The sequence below is a fragment of the Nycticebus coucang genome, chromosome 6 (genome assembly GCF_027406575.1).
Source record: "Nycticebus coucang isolate mNycCou1 chromosome 6, mNycCou1.pri, whole genome shotgun sequence".
In the NCBI taxonomy this organism is placed as follows: Eukaryota; Metazoa; Chordata; class Mammalia; order Primates; family Lorisidae; genus Nycticebus; species Nycticebus coucang.
This window is the reverse complement of record NC_069785.1, coordinates 73,147,223-73,168,658: the sequence shown is the minus strand read 5'-3', so window position 1 is coordinate 73,168,658 and position 21,436 is coordinate 73,147,223.

The following is a 21,436-nucleotide window of genomic DNA, read 5'->3' as shown; positions in this document are numbered from 1 at the left end:
CAAGAGTTCTCAGGAGCATCAAATGGGAAAGCCTGGATCTCCTCTGTGTGGCCCTTTGGGACTTCTGTTACTACAAAAGATAAGAAATAAAGGACACAGCTCTGAGGTATCCTCTTAGCCTTAGGACTGAAATCACTCCCTTTCCCCAAGCGTCACCATGCTGTTGTTCAGAGGCTCTCTCAGGCTGTCTGCCCAGTGTCCATCTCAGGGACTTGATTTTGCCCCTCTTTGGCCAGGAAACCTGCCCTGGCCACACCAAAGCTCCCCTGCCCTGCTTCTCTGGCCAGTGCTGGCTCCCTCAGCCCAGAGGCTCTTCCTAGATGAGCCCCTCTCCCACCCCTCCCCAGACCCACCGGCCTCTGGCCTGCCCAGCAGGAAGCCTTCTCCTAGGCAGCAGCCCCTACACCCTGGAATGAGCCCCAGGCTTGGAATCAGAGCCAGATGCAAGTTCTGCCTTTGTAAATTCCTTGTTATAAGATTCTGGATCAAGAGCTGAGCTTTCGGCCTGACATGGAGAGGAGAAATGATCACAATACTGGCTATCCAGCTTTGGGGGAAAGATGAAAGGGGCTTGAACATCTTACCTTAGCTATAGTTTTCTACAAAGCAGGGCCTGAGGTGAAGGCTTGTGTGTTACAGTTCTCTTAAGGAGGGCTATGCCAGGGGTGCCGGAATCAGGGGGAAAGTAGGCGGCACTGAAGAGAGAGGAAGCCGCCATGAAAATGCAAGGGGATATAGGTCACCCCTGGGCCTCAGCCTGGCTGATTGGCTGATCTCATGGAAATACCTCTCAAAGGCTGTGTAGTGACTGTTTGATAAGATAGTCCAACAAGGGGGAGAAAGGAGAAGGCTTTATCCACAGCCTCCAGTATCCCATTGCTCAAAGGATTTCCCCCTGTGGTGTTTATTCCCCATGTTTCCTGCGGCCTGCGTATGGGAGCTGTGTGGGTCTCTATACCAACAGGGAAGCCCTGCATCACGGTGACACATGTGCATCCAGATGTGACATGAAATGCTCTGGGGTCGTACCTACTTTATTTGGTGAGAGTCACAGAGCTGGCCGCTGCAGAGGGATGTGGAGCAAATGTCTAAGGCCCCGTAGGCAGGGGCAGTTGAGAAGACTGCAGATTGCATCACCCTGTACCACCCACACCTGTGTCTGACCTCCTGTCGTGACGGCTCCCATCTCACCCTCTGTGGGTTTAGTCTTCTGAGAAAACTGGAAGTCCTCCTTTTTCTCCAGGTGGGGGGACAAGTGCAATGACAACAGAGTCTCCTGAAAGTCTCTGAGAAGGCATTAAATGCCACAAGCCACAGTCCCTGTTGCTGCAGCTGGCCCCGGGGGATATCCTCAGATCTCACTTCCATTACTCATTTTTCATGTTTCTCATCCTCATTCAGAACTGGCAAGCTCTGTGTCGCTCCCCCAGCCCATCATCCTGAGGGGGTCTGAGTCCTGAGTGTGCCCCCACTGAGCCGTTAGTGCTGCAGTGCGCATCCACAGACCCTTACCCTCACTGAGGCATGCCCAGAGTCCCTGCCCATCACGGGGCATCAGAACTTCCTCCTCGCTGCAATCGGGGTGCTTTGCCCTGCCAACATAGTGACTCCTTTCACTGCTTGCTAGTCCACGAGGAACATAACGTAATGGGTGGCCGTCACAGCTTTAAGCCCAGTGGGACCTTTATAGTATCACCTACAAAAAAGTATTAACCCCATGACAGAAGTGGCAGCTGCCTGGGGACCAGCAGCCCTAACCTCACAGAGCTTAAGGTTTGTGGGTGCAGGAAATGTAAATCCCACACCAGAGGGTCACCAGGAGTGATGGTAACAGGGACAAACTCTCAGCCCCATTCCTGCAGTGGGGACACAGCACCCATCTGTGCCTATTAGTTACACACACAGACCACGTCATAAAGGACAGTGTTCCAACTCCACCGGCACCTGCGCTCAGCCTAGGCCATTTCCCCACGGGATACTACTTCAAAGTGTAGGGTACAGGGGAACCAGGGGATCCCATGGCCATGTGCCCCTTGTCAGACCTCTTTTCCATACAGCCGAGTCCTTGGCATGGCTGGCAACACGCAGGCTACAGTGTGGGTGGAGAAGCCATTCTGTGAGTCCTCCTACAGCTGTGCGGGCAGAGGCCCCTGGGGTGGGGGGGAGGGTCTGGTAAGCACAAATCACTGTTCTCTCTGGGGTGGAATTCTAACCCCAGCAGATATTTCCCTAACTTGAGTTCATAAACAAAGCCAGAGCTTTTCTAAGCCCGGGACTAGCTATAAAAAGAAAGTTCCTTGACTTTATGCCCCAGGGAGCTGTGTTCCTTAAAATCTGTGAAAAGGGAGGCTTCCCAATACATGAAAAAATTACATCTGTTTTTTTGAGTTAAACACACACACACACACACACACACACACTCACATGGACGCACGCACCCATTGTGGACCGGCTTCCTGTTACAGACAATGTGGGCTCAGGTTTTTAGAAAAGAGTTCCAGTTAAGAAATTCTCTAGTCCAGAGAGCCCAACTGGGCCATTTAGCCTGGGCACAAAATTTGGAAGAGAAAAGAATTCAGTCTGAGGATGGCTAGTGAGTGAGTACCAGCTCCTCCAACAAGTTCCCACGTGAAGAGCCAGAAGCCACCACATAGCCCCCAACACCGATGTACCTGAGTCAACTGCCTGCTCTTGCGTTGGACAGAGCTTTGCAAACGGTAAAGAGCTTTCTGCACGCACGGCTGTTACCCTAGGGACTGCTCCAAGGGAGTCGGCTTGGGAAGGGAAGGGGCTGTGACGTCCTCAGGAAAGCAGATGTCCTTGGCATCCTGTCCTGTCTGAGGGGAGTGACCCACACCGAGCTCCCTGGCTGCATAGGCCAGCTTTATCGTTTGCACCTGAGCTTGGTCACACTTGTGTTGTTCAAGCCTCTCTGTATCTGGAAAGGCCTCATTTCTTTCATTCGCTAATGTGAACCTCAGAAGAGAGATGGCTGCTCTAAGGACCACATAGCCATTAGGCAGGAGGACCAGTGATCTTGGCCAGTGACCTTTGCACTGGGCTCATGGTCATTGCTCTTTACATCCGCAGAGCGCTTTACTGCTGGTAAGCGCTTCCACATGCAACGTGTCAGTGGAACCCATGGGACCCAAGCCATGTCTCCATTTTATAGACAAAGAACCTGCGGTGACAGTGAGTTGCCCGCAGTCCTCTGGGAGAGCAAGTGGTGAAGCCAGGCTCTGAGCAGGGCCTGCAGGCTCCAAAGCCAGAGCTCCTTCCACCCCGCTGCCTCTGAACACAGAGCAGCGCAGAGGAGCCTTTTCATGTGTCTCTCTCCTTCCCCCTCAGCTCCTGCAACACAAGTGAGCCTGGAAGAAGAGGTCACTGCCAGCAGCATTTTAGCAGTGATGTTCCTGTGATTATTCAACATTTACTAAATTCCACAGCATGGAACGTGCTGCCTAGCCCATTGTGACTGCTTCAGACTGATGTGATGTTAAAAGGCAGCCGTGACTTGAGTACCAAAGGGTGGGACACAGCAGCCTAAGATCTCCCACTGTGCCCACTGCCCTTTCCCAGGCCCCAAGAGCACCCCCACTGCACCCCCACATCAGAGGGCCATTGGTTTTCTCCCAGGTGCGGCCCGCAAGGCGGGGTGGCGGGGGCGGTGGCCTCAGGAGAGCAGAAGCCCTCCAGGCTGTGGCGTGATTAAATTCTCTGTTGTGAGAAAGTGACACTGTGATCTGATTCATACCAGTAAATATGTGATTTACATTTAATTCTGAGTAACCTTTCTGGGCTCGGCGAGGTGTGAAGGAATCCGATGGGGCTGCTCCGTGGAGGAGGCGGCGATTCATATTCATTAAGACCTCCACATTAGCCAGCTGAAGGGTGACAGAGCACAGCCCACCCTCCTCCTCCTGCCTGCCAGGGTCACGGCCCCAGGGAGGCCAACAGTCATGCTGGCTGCTGCCACTTGGGGGTGGGATGTAGGTTAGCTGTGGGGGCTGGAGGCACAGGAGAAAGTGGTAAGAAAATGGACAGCAGGGCCCTGAGGGACACCGTCCAGGCTGGCGGCACTCCAGATGGCTGCGTGAATCATATTGATCTTTTGAGGCGGAAGGAGGAGTGTTGATTGAGGAGGTGGCAGCTTTCAGAGGCCATGGCTGATCTCTTTTACACGTACTTATAGGGCACTGTAAAGCCATTTCTACTTCGTACACGCCTGGGGCAGAGACAGAAACGCCTTTGAAGGAGGGCTGGGTCTTGGGGAGGCTAGGGTAGTGTTCGTGGCCCCAGCAAGCATTGTTCAGATTTTGATATGATAACTGATATGAGGTTATCCTGGGTGCACATGGCCTGCTGAGCTGGGGAGGCAAAAAAAGTGAGCTGAGCTAAAGAAATGTGCAGGGGCTACCCCCCAAAGCCCCCAGACCCTCGGCCTGCAGTTTCTCCCAAGGGGAACATCTATAATAACATCTTTAATAAAAATGCCAGGTGCTGGTGTTTGTGGAATGCTTACTGGGTGCCCCGCTCTGTGGTAAGATTTTAATTGCATGCTTCTACTGAATCCTTACAGAGCTCATGAAGGAGTCACCGCTGTTATTTCCAGAGTGTAGTGAGGACTCAGACACCCACCATGGGTGAGTCAGGCAGGTGGCTAGTGGCAGAGCCTCGGTTTGGACCCATGTCTTCAAACTCTAGAGCCCGCCGTCCTAACCTACCTTCCCTTCATTCATTCTAGTTACCCACTCACTCAAGACAAATCAAGACATGTACTGAGCAGACAATGCCTACCCTAGAGCAGGGAGCACAGGGAAGACACAGGGTCTGTTTTTCAAGAGCTCAGCTGGCAGAGGAGAGCAGAGAAAATAACTGACTGTGATTCAGGATGGCAAACACCCCCTTGTCTAAGTTGGACACAGGCTTCTGTGCTCTGGAGGAATCAAGGAAGACTTCCTGGTAGAGGGTGATTTTGAGAAAGCTTTGAAGGATGGTTAGGAGTTTGTCAGAAGATAAAAAAGTGAAAGGCGTTGCTGAGGGGGCACATATATTCTGGTGTACAAAGATTCCCAAGGAGGAGCTATGGGAGACAAGGCCAGAGAGCAGATCATGCTGTGCCAGAAGAAAACAAGAGAGCCCATACAGAGGGAACAAGCAGTAGGGAGCCATGGAAGGTGTTATGCAGGGAGGGGCATGTAGGTGTGCGTGACTAGGGGGTCAAGGCCTGTTCAAGGGGACTCTTACCCTAGCCTCCAAGAAGTCCCTGACATGGAGCTGTTTTTTATTTGGATGAGACCTGTTTTTTCAAATAGACCAGGGGCCGGATGCTTTGCACTCTTCTGGGTCCTTTGAGGAGTTAGAAGGAAAGAGAATCTGGCCTCTGAACTCAGGGGCCTCTCAACTGGGGACTGGGCTGACTCAAAAGCCATTTGAGAAGAGTGAGAAAGATAAGTCAACAAGGAACAGCAAGTTTGGCCACTGTCCTGCCGCGCAGAACTAGGTCTAGGCAGAGGATGGAATTCAGGAGCGGTCTACTTAGAGAAGTGAGGGTGTAGAAGTGGATGGGGGCATGGGCTGGGAGAGGAGGAAGCTGGGAACAGCCCTTCAAGCCATGTCAGTGTCTAGGAAGAAGTGGAAGCTGCTTGTGCAACAGAGTTGGAACTGCTGGCAATTGGGGAGGAAAGCTGGGAGGCCTTGGTGTCCGGCAGCCAAGGCCAGAAAGTGTGTCAAGAAAGAGGAAATGGCTAAGAGCCTCAGCCCCAGTCGTCAGCCCTGTGTGATGTGGGGTGAAGAGTGTTCATTAGATTTAGCAACAAGGAGGTTAAAGGTGGCCGTGAGAGGCCAGCATCTGCGGCCTAGAAGAAGCTGAAGCCAGACTGAGGGGGAGGGAGGTGAGGAAGTGGGAAATGCTTGTGCAGACACTCAGCCTTAAGAGGTTTGGCTGAGAAAGAAAGTGGGGGTGGGACAATAGCTGGAAGGGCCAGGGAGTCAAGAAAGGGGTGCTTTCACGACAGCAGGGGCTGGGCCAGCTGAAACGCTGGTGGCGTGAGGCCAGGAGCGGGGGGCCGGTGGAGTGGGTCCCAGAAGGGGCTGCTCCAGCCCAACCTCTGGGCTCTGCTGCGGGCTGCATGTTGGGACCGCAGGACTCTGAGTCCGACTGTGGAGGTGCGCAGAGTGTTGGGGTGGCCGGGCCTATGTGGGAGGCCCCAGAGGCCACCATCCAGCCCTCACTCTCCTCCACGCCCCCCCTCCTGCCCCTGTCCTGCATCCCGGAGAGAAAAGGGAAAGTGAAAGGGCCTTCACCTCGTACCCCTTGGCCCCGTGGTGCTGGTAACACTGGCGGAGTTGGAGCAGGGAAGCCAGGATGCCCGTGCCTGAGAGGAGCAGGCGGAACTGAGGCACAGGCGAGGGCTGGCACAGGTCCAGGCCAGGCGGAGGGCACAGGGGGCATCAAGGTGCCTGGGTTTGTTGTACACTCGCATGCCTGGGTAGGCTGGAGGAAGTAGGCTTTGCTGTGAAGGTTTCAAAAACATGAAAATAAAGACAAAGGAATTTCTCCACAGTTTCTGTGGGACCCAAGGATCCAAGATGGACCTGGTCCTCTGCAGGGAGCCTTCAGCTGGTTAGGAGTGATTAGGAATGATAACAACAAGACAGACTGTTTAGTAACTTGTGCTTGACATCTGCCATGCAGAATGTCGCCAAGATGGTTAAAATGTCACAGAAAGACAGTGTGGTAGGGCAGGCATCCAGAGAGGTGCTTCCCTGGGTGATGGATCGTGGGGCTTCCAGGGAGTTGCTAGTAGGTGTCACCTCCTCCTGTCCACCTCTTTTCTCCATTGCCTGGGATGAGCCCTCTCTCCTTCCACAGCTGCCGCCGGACACAGGACACAGGACCCAGCGGGACAGAACAACCCCCATATGCTCTGGGTCAGCCTGCTGGAGTCTGTCCTTCTAGCTTTAGGTGTTCCTGTGTCCACCTCCTGAAGCAGGCTTTTTAGCACTGTAGGTGCCAAGATCCCAAGTCCTCTGCTCCCTCCAGGGAGGGGCTGCCACAACCCCCACATGGCCTCCAGTTTGTTTCTGTCTTTTTCCTTTCACAACATATGCTGGGAAGAGGTTGGCTGAGGTTGGGGACAAGGAGAAAAGAGGGAGCACATTTAGGTTTCATGAAAGTTTTACTCTCTTGCAGGGCATCTGGAGGCCAGGGTGGCCTCCAGGAAGACAGAGGCAGGTGGGCCCCTTGGAAAAGGTTGCACAGTGTGCGCACTGTTCAAAGACCCTGTGGTAGGGGCTGAAGCAAGTGGGACCTGAAATCCACTCTGGGCCCACTGGCCAAGCCCTGGCATGGGTTGTGTCTGTCCAGATGGGGTGCCTTCTTCCAATTCACCCACAGGCATTGTATAGGCTAGCTGGGTCCCTCCCTGGAGAACCCTGTGTGTGAAGCGTTATGCATCTGTCCCTGACATGTGGGCCAGGGTGACCTCCAAGGACAGAGGTATGTAACGAGAATCTTCTGGCAATCTGTACATGCTACTTAGACAGCCAGACAAGGGCAGGGCAGGAACCGGCATGGCGGAGGTCCCAGGAGGGCAGGTGGGAGGGGTGAGCAGAACAGAAAGGACACCTCTGGCTGGGGAGTGTTGGGCCTATCTCCCGCTCTCCTGGGAGATCTTTGGCAAGTAAGTCACTTTCTCTCGCCATGCCTCAGTTTCCCCAGATGACAAATCCAGAAGGAGGGAGAGGGCAGACCAGAGCAATGAAACGGATTTAGAGCCACAGGAGGAGAGTTCCAGCTCTCACCGAGTCTGCAACTGTGATGTGTCTGAACTTCATTTCTTCCTCTGCCTGACTTAGACTGCAGTTTCCCTTCCTCTCCGCAACCCCACAGGAAAGGGGAGTGAACCAGAATGGGGCCTGTCTCTCCTCCAGTGGGGAGGGCATTTTGTTTCCATCAGCCCCGGGGAAGCAAGAGGAACAGGAAAATTATAGTATCAGCATGGAAATTACAATTGGAGGAGTCTGATCCACCAGGGAGGCTGACGCAGTCCTCTTTTTTTAATTTCAGTCCTATTATGTTGGCAAGGAGGCCTGTGCTCATTAACCCGTGTTGCCAGAGCGGAGACTGGGAAACTGGTGAATAAACTGCCCTCAGCTTCCCCTCTGCTTCCATCGGTTATTTATAGCCTTCCTTCCCACTGGTGGATTAATTAACTTGTACTTGTGGCCACAGACACTGTTGCGTTTAGCTGGGTGTCTTGCTGAGGCTGGTGCAGGAAGGGGCTAGAGGGAGCAGGGTGGGCGGGAAGGCAGGTTGCTGGTCAACCTCCCCAGCTCAGCTCTGACCTCTCCCCCAAGCAACCCCGCCCTCAGCAGAGGGGCTTTCAAGGGTCACTTGTACCCTGGCTTCACTCCTTAAAGGCTTGAGAAGTTTGGGATTTTTAAAAGCCAAGTTTGACAATGTACTAAGCAAAAAAAAAGAAAGAAAAGAAAAAAAACAAACAACAACAACAAAAAAGTCCAGGCTACATCCCTTCTCTAATCAAGGAAGCAATGGCCCTAGATGTAACATCACAAAATTCTCTGGGTCCAGAGCAGGGCTGGCCGAGCACCTTATCTCACAAGCAGGAGGGCAGTGGAGGGCTGGAAGGACTTGAGTGGATGGTGAAGGGACGGGAGGGTGCTCCTAGCAGGGGACCCTGCCAGCAAGGGTGGATGGGAAGAAGGGTGCACAGAGGGTGTGGGGGAACCCTGGGCATGGACTTGGAGTTGGTGAGAGATGATAAGGACTTCAAGCTCAGCCTCCTCACTTCATAGATGGGGAAACTGAGGCTGCAGAGAGGCAGCACCTCCCTCCCTTCCCTTACTCAGCAGCTTTTACGAACTCCCCAGGCTCTCTATGAATGCTGACCTAGATTGTCCTTGCACTTGTCACAATACCTCCTTTGTCCATCCCCTTGTCTAATAGGGAGCCAGTATACAGCTGGTGAGAACAATGTCCACCAGTTGGTCACCCCCACAGCCACAGCAGCACCTGATCCCATGCTGGGCACAATGCAGGATTCGGCTATGTTTTGAGGACTTCCTTTTCTGCTGAGGAGGCAGGGACAATAACCAATGCCAGCCCCCGTCTGCCCCAGCTCCACATGATCACTCTAGGACTGTATCAGGCACACAAAGATGATATGAAAACAGTGTCCTGGCCCTGTCGATGTGACATCAGTGCCAGTCCTCTAGGAGCTCCCAATCCTGTCTCTCAAATGGACTCTCTTGTATCTCAGACATCCCCCATTCCAGCCAGAACCCAGGTTCCTGACCCTAGTGCTGCCTTATGGACAAGGGCACACATGGAGATCAGCTCCCACCACCTCTCGTAAGCCCCTCCCAAACCCGAGGCCCCAACACTCACTGTCCCGACTCTCAACCACCTGCTCTCAAAGTGGGTTGCTGACTGGGCTCTGGGCACATGGCAGGGGCCACGTGCCTCCCTAGGAAGGTGGACATTTTGCTTCCTGTCTCCCCTGGCAGTGCTGACTCCTAGAGGAATGAAGGGGGGTGGGGTGGGTAGAGAGGTGTAAGCCTGGGCCCTACTCATGAAATTCTGCAGCATTTACTCTTTGGCCTCTTTTTACCACTGCTCACACCACCAGGTGCTCACCACCAGGGTGGCCTTGCTCCAGTTCCCGGCTGCACCCAGCACCCCAGAAATATTCTGCCAGAGACAGCTTGTGGTCCAGGCCTCTGTGCCAGCCTGAGAAGTCTAGAGGTCAGGCTCCTGCCTTCGCTCACACCTTCAATGACCTTGCTAAGTATTAACGATTAGTCCTGGTGATAATAAGAAAACCACCGCAATTAAAGCTGGCAATTTGGCTTGGCTCTGTGCTAGAGATTATGTGAGTCCCTTACAGGGCAATTCCCCACTCTGGGGCCCCACAGACCTGGGAGAAGAGCTTCACATCCAGACCTGCTTTCCTCAGTTCTGCAGTCTCCCCTGGGCCCCTGAGGCTGAGGCCAAGTTTTCTGGACACAATTTTGTGCCCAAAATTACCTCCTTCTGCCTGCAATTTGCCATTTGCACCTTCAAAATAGAGCGCAATTGCCATGGCAATTAGGTAATTGCAGGTGCAATTAGCATCTCTCCAGCAAAGCAGGGGGAGAGGGAAAGGAGACAGAGAGGAAGAGAGAAATAGAGAGGAAATGCAGAAGCCTGCAAGACAGACCCAGAGGTTGTGAGAGAGAAACCTGGTGATGGGGAGAGAATGAGAATGGGTGGGCAAGGAGAGGGGATCAGGTGGCTAGAAATGGGAAAGGGGTATGCAGACACAGACAAACCAGTAAGGCATGGCCGTGTCCTAGCGGTGAGTAGGAGGCCCAGAGCAGAGGAGGAAGGTCCACGGAGGAGCAGTGCAGGCTGGTGGTGTCCAGGGGGGCCTCTGAGCCAAGCCTAGAGAAGCGTGTCTGTAGGTATACAAAGAGAGGCGAACATCTTGGGGGTCATACATAGGTACTATGAAAGTTTTGAGACAGGCTGTGTCCGTTATTTCACTTCCAAGAAACACAGCTGACAGCGTCCTTTCTGATTCACCTGTGCAAGTTTCAACCTGCTCGGCTTATCAGTGTTGCTGGGAGGGCCTCATTTGTTTCTGTCCACGTGGATTTTATGTTTCTTGACCTTTCTGTATCCCAAAACTTTCATAATGACCCATGTACCCACATAAGCATAGTCAGAGGGGTGAGAGCCTACATCTGTCCTCTAGGATTCCTGCCACAGTGGGAACCAGCCTTGTGTGCCCCACTGGCCTCCCTCCTTCCTTCCTGTCTTGGGTCTTTCCTGGTCTCCTTCCATCAGTGTCTGTCCCCTCTGCATCAAACCGTACAGCTTGCATGAAACTCCAACCCAAGGGCTGCCACACAGGACTTCTGGAACATTCTTCCTTTGATTATGAAGGTCCCCTAAGACCTGAGACCAGTGGTCCCTGGACTGTAGCAGCAAGATGGGTGTGGTCAGCCTCCAGGCTAGTAGAGGTGACAATAGGCTTTGTGGGAGTCCGGGGTGACGACCCTATACACAGTTCATCCTGCACAGTGTGTGTGTGTGTGTGTGTGGGGGTGCGCTCACACACCTGCACATGGGCTATCTCCCCTGGAGAGAGGTGCTGTGTGGGTAACTCACTGTGAGACCTTGAGCAAGTCACTGCCTGACTTTGGACTGCCGTTTCTTTACTCTGAAACAAAGTTCACTGTTTAGTCTCAGTAGCAGAGCTTTGTAGGGCTGGCAGGTCCCACTGGAGCAGGTGGACTTTGGTTGGGCTGCACAGATTTTACTGGAGAGCAGAGCACTGTGGCTACAACACAATACAGGTCCACACAGGTGCCACTGGTGCTGGACTCCTACCATGAGACAGGTCCTTCCCACCCCGGCTCCCCACAGTGCTTGATAGCAGCCTGGGCACAAGGGCAGGCCGCCCCGAGGAGGCCTGGAGGCAGGAGTTCACCCATCTGCCCCTCCAGGTTAGTGATGCTCAGGCCCAAACTGCACTAGGACACGGACCTGGGGTGGTGGTAAGTGGGCAGGAAGAACGAAGCTTCACATATTCGGCCCCCAACCCACCTGCCTCAAGGCCAGGCAGAGGGGCTGCCCCACCTCTCCCACACCCCATTCTCAAGCTGCACATCCTCATTTTGTGGCCAGGAACATGCACGCACATTCACACACACACACACACTGGGCACAGTGGGCCCCCATGTTGGTTTCAACTCAATTTCACCTGCACACACATCAGGCACAAAGAGCACAGCACGCAACTGTCCTTGAGAGCCCTGTTTGGATTCCCCTATGGCACAAGGCACACAAGCTCCCTTGGACACGCTCACATGTGCCATGCACACACGCCCCCCAGCACAAGTGCATGCCCTCAGCCCCACGGAGACCGCACACCCGCACACAGACACTTGCTAGCTCGGGTGGCTGCAGAGTGGTGGGGGAATGATGAGGCACAGAGGACAGAGAAAATGATAGAAATTCAGTCTGTTTAAGAGGAAAAGGAATTTATTAAAAAACTTTTGCCTGTACCCCATATCAATCTCTCGGGGGTGCAGAGACCCAGACGTGGAGGCTACCCAACCAGGATACAGTCTTAAAACTACCCTGCAGGACCGGCCGTGGGGTCCCCCTGGCCCTCTCTGCCTGCACAATTGATACCTGGGGACTGGACCCTAGGAGACACTCCTGAGCCCCATGTACAGCTGCCCCTTGGAGAGGGGAACCAGAAGCTGGCACCCCTGCCAGACCCCTTGTGGCACCTGCTTCTTTATTTGCTAACTGCAGACTCAAGCCTCAAGGGGCGTACCTGTTAGGCAGTGCCAAGGTCACATGGCTGCTCCCTGGCTGCTGAGGAGAAAGGAAAACAAGCAAGCAGTTGCCTTAGAAGCCAGGGGCTCTAAAGCAGGGAATTCCCAGATGGAGGGAGCCCACTGTACCTAGAAAGATGGACAAGTGGCCCAGGACTCCAGACGGCCTGGGCCTTCTGCCTCCAGGGCCCCATGCACACAGCAGGCTTCTAGGGCTGGTGGTGCAGGGGTGTCAACAAACCGCAGGCTGGGCCTTTCCGGTGACATTTGGCTCAGCCTGGGGCTGAGGTCTGCCTGCCACAACACCTCAGACTCAGCGAGAGAAGCATACACCACCCAGTGAGGGCATCCCCCTCTCCTTTAAGGGGAGGGCATCTCGAGCAGGCAGAAGAGTTTGGAACACAGCAAGGGATGCCCAACTTCTGACCACCCCTTGCTGTCTACTAGTCATCACCACAGTGGCAGCTAGTGACAGTCACCTAGTTTTTGCTACTGTGCTAAGCACGTAACTCTTAAAATCCTTGCAACAATTTATGGGTTAGGAGCTAGTATCTTCATGTTACAGATGAGGAAATCCAGGCAATGAGAGGTTAAATAACTCACCCAGGACCTCCTGGCTCTTGAGTGGCAGAACCAGGATTTGGGCGCAGTCCGGCTTCAGAGCCCTTAACCACTTTGTTACAGGGCTCTCAAACTGCTTATTCTCTGCACCTCTACTTTTCCCTCTAAAAGGTGTGCCCCAAGTGATCAAGGGATATAGCGTGGTGGAGGAGCACCGAGCTTATAGTTGGTAACGTGAGGTTTGGACCCTGCTCTGCTTTTTGTTGCCTATATGACCCTGGGTAGTTAGTGAATTTCTCTGAGCCTTTGTTTTCTCACCTGCCATGTAGGGCAAACTCTGCAGGAAGTTTGTGGGAGCAATGAAATTGTGGGTGCCTGGTGCCTGGCAGGTGCTCAGGAAATGTAGGACCAAAGTAAATCAAGCCCCTCAATGGCCCCTGTGTGAATAAGATCTGCAACCCCCCACCACCTGCCCCCAATACCCCAGAGAGTCTTAGAAGCCTGGGGTGAGACAGGGGAGGATGAGTCCAGCCTCCTCTCCACAGAGCCATCCTTCCCAGGCCATCTCCCCTCTCAGGGGGTCCCCTGAGGCCCCCTTGTTCTGTATCATTACCCATCTGGCACCCTGCCATGTGCTCTCCTCACTGTGGGTGCAGTGACCTCAGAACAAGCTCTTCCTTTGCAAAGAGGAAGATGAAAGAAGGGGATTCTTTCCCTCACCAGGAAAAGGCAGCCTGCCTCTCTCCCATTGGAATCAAGGCTGTCTTGAGGGGGAAGGAGAAGGACTTTGAATATGGAAGTCAGAGAAAAGAATCTTCTCAGAGAAGAATTTTTAAAAATAATTTCAGATTAATATAAGGGCAGGTATAGTTAGGTTATATTGTTTGAGTCTGTTAGGTAAAGTCCAAGTTGCAGTTGAGCCCTTCACCCAGGAGGTGTGCCCTAACAGGCCCAAGGTAGGGATATATGGCAGAGAAGAATCTCGCTCCCGGGAGGGCAGCAGACTTCTCCTCTGCATTAGTCCCTGTTGAGCCGTGGCGGCTGCCTGCCTGGAACATGGTGTTGGGTGTGCCCCAGTCCTCTGCGATTGGGGAGTGCTGCTGGCTTGGGCAGGGGATAAGGACATTCTGAACATGTAGCTGCCGTTCTGGATCTAACTGCCTGTGAGGCCTGAAACCCACTTGCCTCCAGTGCCCTCTCCTTTGCCCTCACATTCCCAGAACAAGGGATTTGTCATCTAGGACATTACCCAAATAGACTCTCCCATAGGCTCTGGCCATCGTGTGGTTGCTTTGTTTCTTGTGCTTTTCTCCTGAACCATGAAGGATGGTGGTTCTCAGTGGGGGCAATCTTATTACCCAGGAGACACATGGCAATGTCTGGAGACATTTTGGTGGTTAAAACAGGAAGGGTGGAGGGAGGAGGGCTTCTCTAGGTAGTGGAGATGGGACTGGATGGGACACCTCCTCAGCAAAGATTTATCGGTTCCAACTGTCAACAGTGCAGAGGTTGAGAACCCAGTTCTGGAGAACATACTGCTTTCTTGTCCCATCTAGAATGACCTCCTGGGCTCCCGATCCCAACACCCCTAACCTTCCAAGCTGGAATCAACCTTCCATCCCCCCTGTAGCCTCCCCCATCACCAAGATCACTCTGCTCCTTGGTGTGGCCTATGAATCCTCTCAGGCCCTCCCCTACCCTAGGCTCTCCTCTACTGGTTCATTCCCTGAACCAGTCCCATCCATCCATGCAGCAAACCTCTATTCATCCTTCAAAACTCAGATTAGACATCACTTTCTCCAGGAAGCTCTCCCCACTCACCCTCCAAGAGCACTAGTGTAATCAACCAGTCACCCTCTGTGCTACCTCTGTATCTTACAAAACCCTCTGCGACATGCCATCCTCCTGGACAGGGTGGCATATTATTACATTTATTTAAATGGCTGCTTTCTCTGTACAACTGACCATCAGCCTCTTGAAAGCAGGCGCCAGGTTCTGTCCACTTCCTATTCCTGGCTGAGCACAGCACACAGCACCCTATTAGGGCTCAGTCAATGGCTTGGCCCGCCCTGCTGCTTGGCTGCTGGTCCAGCCTGGCCTTGACTGCTCCTGGCCGGTCCTGTTGGTCCCCCACAGCAAAGTGGTTGCGGAGGCATGTCCAAGTCTGGCCCGCTAAGGCAATATGCTTCACCTCTCTGTGTTTTACAGCATGATGGAGAATGAACCTTTCCACAGAGCTGTGATGATTAAATAACCTAATATGTGTAAAGTGCTTAGAACAGTGCTGGGCGCACATCAGATAGGATTCTCCTATCCGTGCTGTGATCCTGCCTTGGGGGCCCACTGGTTGTCCTTTTCTTCACAGACCTGCCATCTGGAAACTATGACCGCCTTCCACTGTGAGCTGCCACCTATGATGTCCTCCTGCATGTCTACCTCCTGGGGCTGGTGCCAAATGCTCCAGCTTCCTAGGCTGTGCTAACCCTTTCTTGGCCAGCTTCTATCCCCTCCTCTCCTCTGAGCTCCTGAAGGCCCTGCCTTCTTGTCGCCCTCTGACAGAGCCCCCTTACAAGCCCAGCAGTGCCTAGCAAAGAGTTAGTTCTACAAAGTATCCTCAGGAAAGTCCTTGCTGGTAAACCAGTGACTGATGGGATTTGTCAAGTGGGAGCCTGGGGCTGCAGGGGAGGGACAGGAGAGGCTTCTTGCAGGGAGGAGGGGAGGCGGGCCTCTGTCCTCTCCAGAAAGCGCAGGGGCTGCTTCCAGGCTGGCTGATTGGTCTTGACAAGCAGGATTGAGGCTGAGCATCCCCATTGTCCTCTGCACTTTAAAAGGCCAGCGCCCCTCCCAGAATCTTTCCTTGGAGACCTGCTAAAATAATACATTTAGACCTGCCAAACCCAATCGCTTCCTTCTGTCAGCCTCCCTGTAAATAGCACTTCTTAGCAGAGCTCAGCGAAAATACGATTCCAAACAGCATGGGGGCAATCATACATCAATCGAAGAAAAACATTTTTCCCCTTCCCTTCCACCAGCCCCCATAATTGCATTTTAAAACCGTTCCTGTGTTTCTGGGAGAGACACCATGGTACCTGTTGCTTTTTAACTCAGAGCTGAGCGGCGCAGCAAAATGAGGCTAAACACAGCAAAGTTATTTTGATTTATTTCCTAACGTCGGAATTTGGAGCTTGCTGCGGGGATTCAGCCACGAGAAGACAAACTGATGAAAATGTATTTTTCCCTGTCGTTACTCTTTTAAATAGACGGCTGCTTTATTCTTCCTTTTTGCCACTTTGCTGTGCTAGACTGAGCTTTATAGCACCCTGGCAGGCTGCTCTGCTTCTCACAGCAGAAATGGCTGCCCCGTCCTTGGGGCCTCTTCCTGTCGATGGGAGCTGCAAGACCCCTTCAGAGGGTTTGCTTTTGGGTCTGGCCGTGCCCCCTTTCAGTTTTAAAATATAACTAACCCTTTTGGGGGGTGGAGGGAAGATCTCAGGGGATACGGGGCTGTAGCCTTTTTCCTTTATGACTGAGATGGGGGCAGGGATGTGGGGGCCAGGGTGGGTGACTAAGGAGACAGGAGGACAGAAAAGAGAGAAGACAGGTTTGAAGGCAAACATGGATCGCACCACCATTTGCTGTCAGCCAAACTAAACTTGCCAAGGAGTTTAGAAGCAGGAAACCCTGGATTTGACTCCAGACTCTACTACTCAGCAGTTGGGAGGGTGGCCTCCACAGATTCCCACCTATAGAGTGGGCGTTAAGTGTCCCTGTCTTAGTCCCTCATGCCACAATCAGAAGAAGCTGAGAAGCCTCCTCTCCTCTGGCTCACTCCTGAGTTCTCCCTGGGGCCCAGTCCTCCAGGCCCCTCTGCCTCCGTGTTCCCACAGCTGTGGGGGAGACGTGATCACAGATGATGGGTGTCCTGTGAGTTGCCTTGGGGTGCTGTGCCCTCCCACCAGCTGCCTCTCCCCTACTTCACTGCTTTCTGGGACAGCTCCAAATTCTGTTCCTTTCTCCCTGCGGAGCAGCTTCCCTCCTGTGGGAAGGGTTTGCTCCCACCCTCCAACACTCATGCCTGGATCGTTCTCCGCAGACGTTCTAGTGCTGGCTGCTGAGGCTGCTTCCACTTTGTGTGGGAATGAAGAGAACCGGTGCAGAGAAGGGCACAGAGCTCAGGCCTCACAAGGCTCTGGTTTATCGAGGGAAGGGTGAGAGCCACAGAACCTCTGCTCTGCCTCTGTCTCCTCCCTGCTCCCAGAGGTGGGCATGGCAGGGGGAAGGGCAGGAACTTGGGGCAGCGCCTTCCCTGGGAAATGACTCAGCTCTCTACAGCTGCCCCACGCCTAAGTGGTCACCTGCCTCAGCTGAGCTGGGGTCACCTCTGATGCCTGGTGTGTCTCCCTTTCCTCTGTGTCCCAGCCTCTGCTGAAGCCAGTCAGGGACACTTCTGGCCCCAGATGCATTGATGAGCTTGAGGCCTTCCCTAAGGCTGAGCAGAGGACAAGTCCTCCTCCTGGGAGAGCAGGTGGGAGGAGCACTGTTGTGGGAGCCAGCCCAGCTGAGCAGCTTTCTACATGCATGATTTTGGAGCGGCCGATGCATCCTCCTGAGCCACAGCTTCCTCAGCAGGTCCCATGCAAATGGCTCTGTTATCTCCTCTCCTCCCATGAGATAGCGCCTGGCCCTCCTGTCCATCCCCAAGTGTCCCAACCCTGTGGGATCTGTGGAGAGGCCATCGTGATGTCCCTGTGCAGATGGGGACAGCTGAAGTCTGAGAGATTAAGTAGCACTAGCTCCCTTAGAAACTGGGTTGGAGACTGCAGCTTTCCCAATCCTGGGCTGTCTCTGCACACCCCTGTGGAGGAGAACACAGCCGCACAGGCTGCCAGGAGCAAGTTGTCAGCTGGTCCCCAGGGCAGGCTCGACAGGTTGCCACGGAGACGTGGTTATCAACAGAGCTAAGGCAGGTCTGTGCAGGCAGTGTGACTACAGGGCACAGAGCTGGGATAGCTCCCAGTCCGTACATCATGTCTCCCTCGCAGGCCTGTGATGGGAGTTAAACAAGGTGGCCTCTGTAACTCGCTTGCAACCATGCCCACTTGTAAGAAGAACACAGTGAGTTTAGACTGTGATTTCTAGGCCTGTTCCCTCTGAGGCCCAGATAGGAGAAGAATTCAAAGCAAGAACATGGGGGCTGACACTAAGTCCCCTTTCCTAAATACCATGTATCTAAAATAAATCTTTGTTTATCCTGTGGCCAATCCCCCCAAACACCCTTCCATATCTAGTCCTTAAAAAATATTCTTGTCCAAAAGCCAGGCTGATGACACTCAGGAAGCCACCACAGCCTTAGCCTCCCGCAGGGCCTCCGTTCTGACATCAGAGCCCCGCAGTCTCCCTGTGGCTTGGTCTTGACGGAGCCTCTCTTCTCAGGTTGTGAGCTCACAGAGAGCAGGGCAGGCTGTCCCTGCCAGCGCCTGCCTCCTCCAGGTGAGCTCCAGGTGAGCCCTCATGAGACACAGGCATGGAAGCCTCTGTAAACAAGCCAAGGGGCGGCGCTTACTAGGCACAGCTCCTGGCCCCAAGAGCCCTGCCTATGAAATGAAGGCGAGACAGCAGCTGCTCATTGTGGGGCCTTTTATGAAAAGCCCTGGACTTTTCTGTCTCATCCTATCCTTACAACCTTGTTTTTCAGGCAAGAAAACACAGGCTTAAGGCAGCTGAATAATTTGCCCAGGGTGACACAGCATGTCATAGACCAGAGTCTTCTAGACCTGGAGCCTGTGCCCACACAGTCAGCTGATGCGCTCTGATTTTATCCAATGGTGCTCTGCTCCTTGAGGGCAGTGCTGGGCCTGACTTCTCACCTGATCGATCCCTGTGCCTCTCAATCAATGCTCACGGAGCTTACATTGTCAACTGCATGAATGCGCTTCTAGAAGAATCAGAAATTTTCTAAACATCAGATATAGGATGAGCCAAGAGGGAGCTGGCGGGGGCTGGAGGAGGCCAGGAGGCAGCACACACAGTTTTGCCACTGGCACGAGAAGCAGGCCCAGAAGCCTCTGTGCACGTGGTTCCCACCCCTGCCTGGCCCTCCCAGGGCTTGATTAGGCTGATTTATTTTCCTAGCAGGGTGGGGTTGGAACCAGCCTGAGGGAGGCTGGGCAGCTGTTGCCAGTGACCTCTCCTGGGGCAAGTTGGAGAGGAGCAGGTGTCTATACCCCCTGCTTCCAAAGGCTTCTGGAAAATGAGATGAAGGGCCCAGCCCTGGCTGGGCTTAATTTGCTTTCCTTTCCTACAAACAGTCTGGAGAAACAGCAGCCCTTGAACTTGTGAGGGGTGGGGGACAGTTCTGTACCCCTACCCTGTCCCAACTCCCCAGCCCTCTCCCTCACCTTGCTCCTGGGGAAGAGGCAGGAGAAGCTGGCAGGGGACCTCAGGGCCTTCTCTGATCAGAGGCTCGTTCTGGCCACCTGGGCCTGGCTGAGGGGAAGCGGCTTCCCCAAGGGCTCCAGGTAAGTCAGCCTCAGTTCAGCCCTCTCTTGGGGGAGGCCTACAGGCTGTGGAATTGATGAAGCTGCTCCCTTGAGAAATCATGGCAGCTTCCCCTCTTGGATACCATGGAGGAACAGAGCCAGGTGAGACCTCGGAGGTGTTCTAGAATAGGGAACAGGTGGCCTGGAGAAAGGAAAGGCTGTGCATTAGATAACAGGGTTCACGGCCATGCTAGGCTGGAGAGTGAGAATGGCACATGCCTGCACAGGGAGGCACGATTGCCTCGGAGAAACAGGCACAGTGCTGGTGTCCCATGCTGTCAGCCTAGGCCCAGGCAGGTGTGCAGCTGTCCATTTACCCTGGTTTTTGAGAGGTCTTGGGAATATGGTTTCAGTTTTCAGAAAGGACTCAAATGAAGTATGAATGAGGACCCAGGATAGTATGGCAAAAAGGTTGACACTGAGCTGGGGGCTCTGAGCCCAGGTCCAGGCCTGGTGGGCCCTTTCTTGCTGTGTGCCCTGATGCCACTCCTAAGCCTCTGTTTCCTAACCTATTGAGTGCACAAAATAATCCCACTGTATTAACTTCCCCAAGGGACAACAGAAGATCCATCCCACTAAAACAATTACAAGACCCCCCCCCCAACAGGAGAGGTTGCTATTGGTCATGCATGCCCCAGGCGGGATGAGTTTGATCTCAGAGGAGGGAAGGATTTGTCCCTGCCAGCAAGGGTGCTTTGACAGAGCAGGCATAATAGCCAGCACTCAGAGCCCTACTAGTGCAAGGGTGTGCCCAGGGAGTCACTTCATTTTGTGTGATCTTTACGACAAACTTCAAGATTGTGATTTCCCTACATCCCTTTTCAGAGGAACCACTGGAAACCCAGAGAGGTGAAAGGACTTTCTGATGTCCATCCAGCCCATTGTGTGTTGAGGAGGAGAGACTTCAGCAGAGGCTTATCTGCTTCCAGAGCCACCACTCTACATGACGTTAAGGCTCCAAGGAGGAGGCATTTGTCAGGCAGAGTATGGGAGGGACAGGCAAGTATCCAGGTTGGAGACCAGACTGCAGCAGTGAACTGTGGCCACCAACCAAACAAGACTGAGTTTTCCATCATAGGGAGGAAAGAATGACCCCAGCATCTGTTATGCCTCATGGACTGTTATGAACTTGTGAGGGGGGATGATTTTAATAGCAAACTGGTCACTTAAATACTTTAAAGGTCATTAAAATGACTTCTGTGCCCCAAGCAAGATTGTGCATGGCCATCCCCAGGTATGGGAACCACTTTAAAATCTCAGGGAGACACCTGTTGTGGGATGGGTCTCATGATCTTCCTTGTCAGGAGCCAGCTTTCCTCCTTCCCACTGCGACTGTGACCTGTCTACACCCTCTCTGGCACTTTGTGGTTGGGGTTTGTAGCCCAAACTTGCTCCATCCTGGGCAGCCTACCACTCAGACGCTTTCTGAAGCCTGTGCAAACCTGCTTCCAGCAGCCGTGCCCTCAAACTGGGAGGTGTGGCACAGGCAGAGGCCCTGGGGGTAGGAGGAGATGAGGGTGCTTGGTGGTTGGTGGGAGGGGGTTGTTGGGGCTGTCACTGAAGCAGGCCTCCAGCAGAGGGGAGCTTCTGCTTGGCTTAATCCTGGAAGTGCTTCCTTGAGCAGATGGGAGGAGCGGTAGGAATAGGAATTCCAGGCAGCAGCAATGGCTGAAGCAAAGAAGGGAATGTGGGAATGAGGCAGGGAGGATGGAGAAAACAACTTGGTTTAAAGGGTCACAGCAGGTCTGGAAGAAGCAGTGAGGACCTCCTGCAGGCTCTCAGGGAGGTAAGGAGCAGGTGACAGGAATCCTTCCTCTTTCTGTGATTGCTCTGTTATTCTGGAGAAAGAAGTAGGGACAGAGGTTGCCTCCAATCTTTCCCTAGCCCCTCCTCACCAGATAGAGGCAGTCACATGATCCTGCACACACACACACACACACACACACACACACACACACACACACCTTCGTTGAGACCTCCAA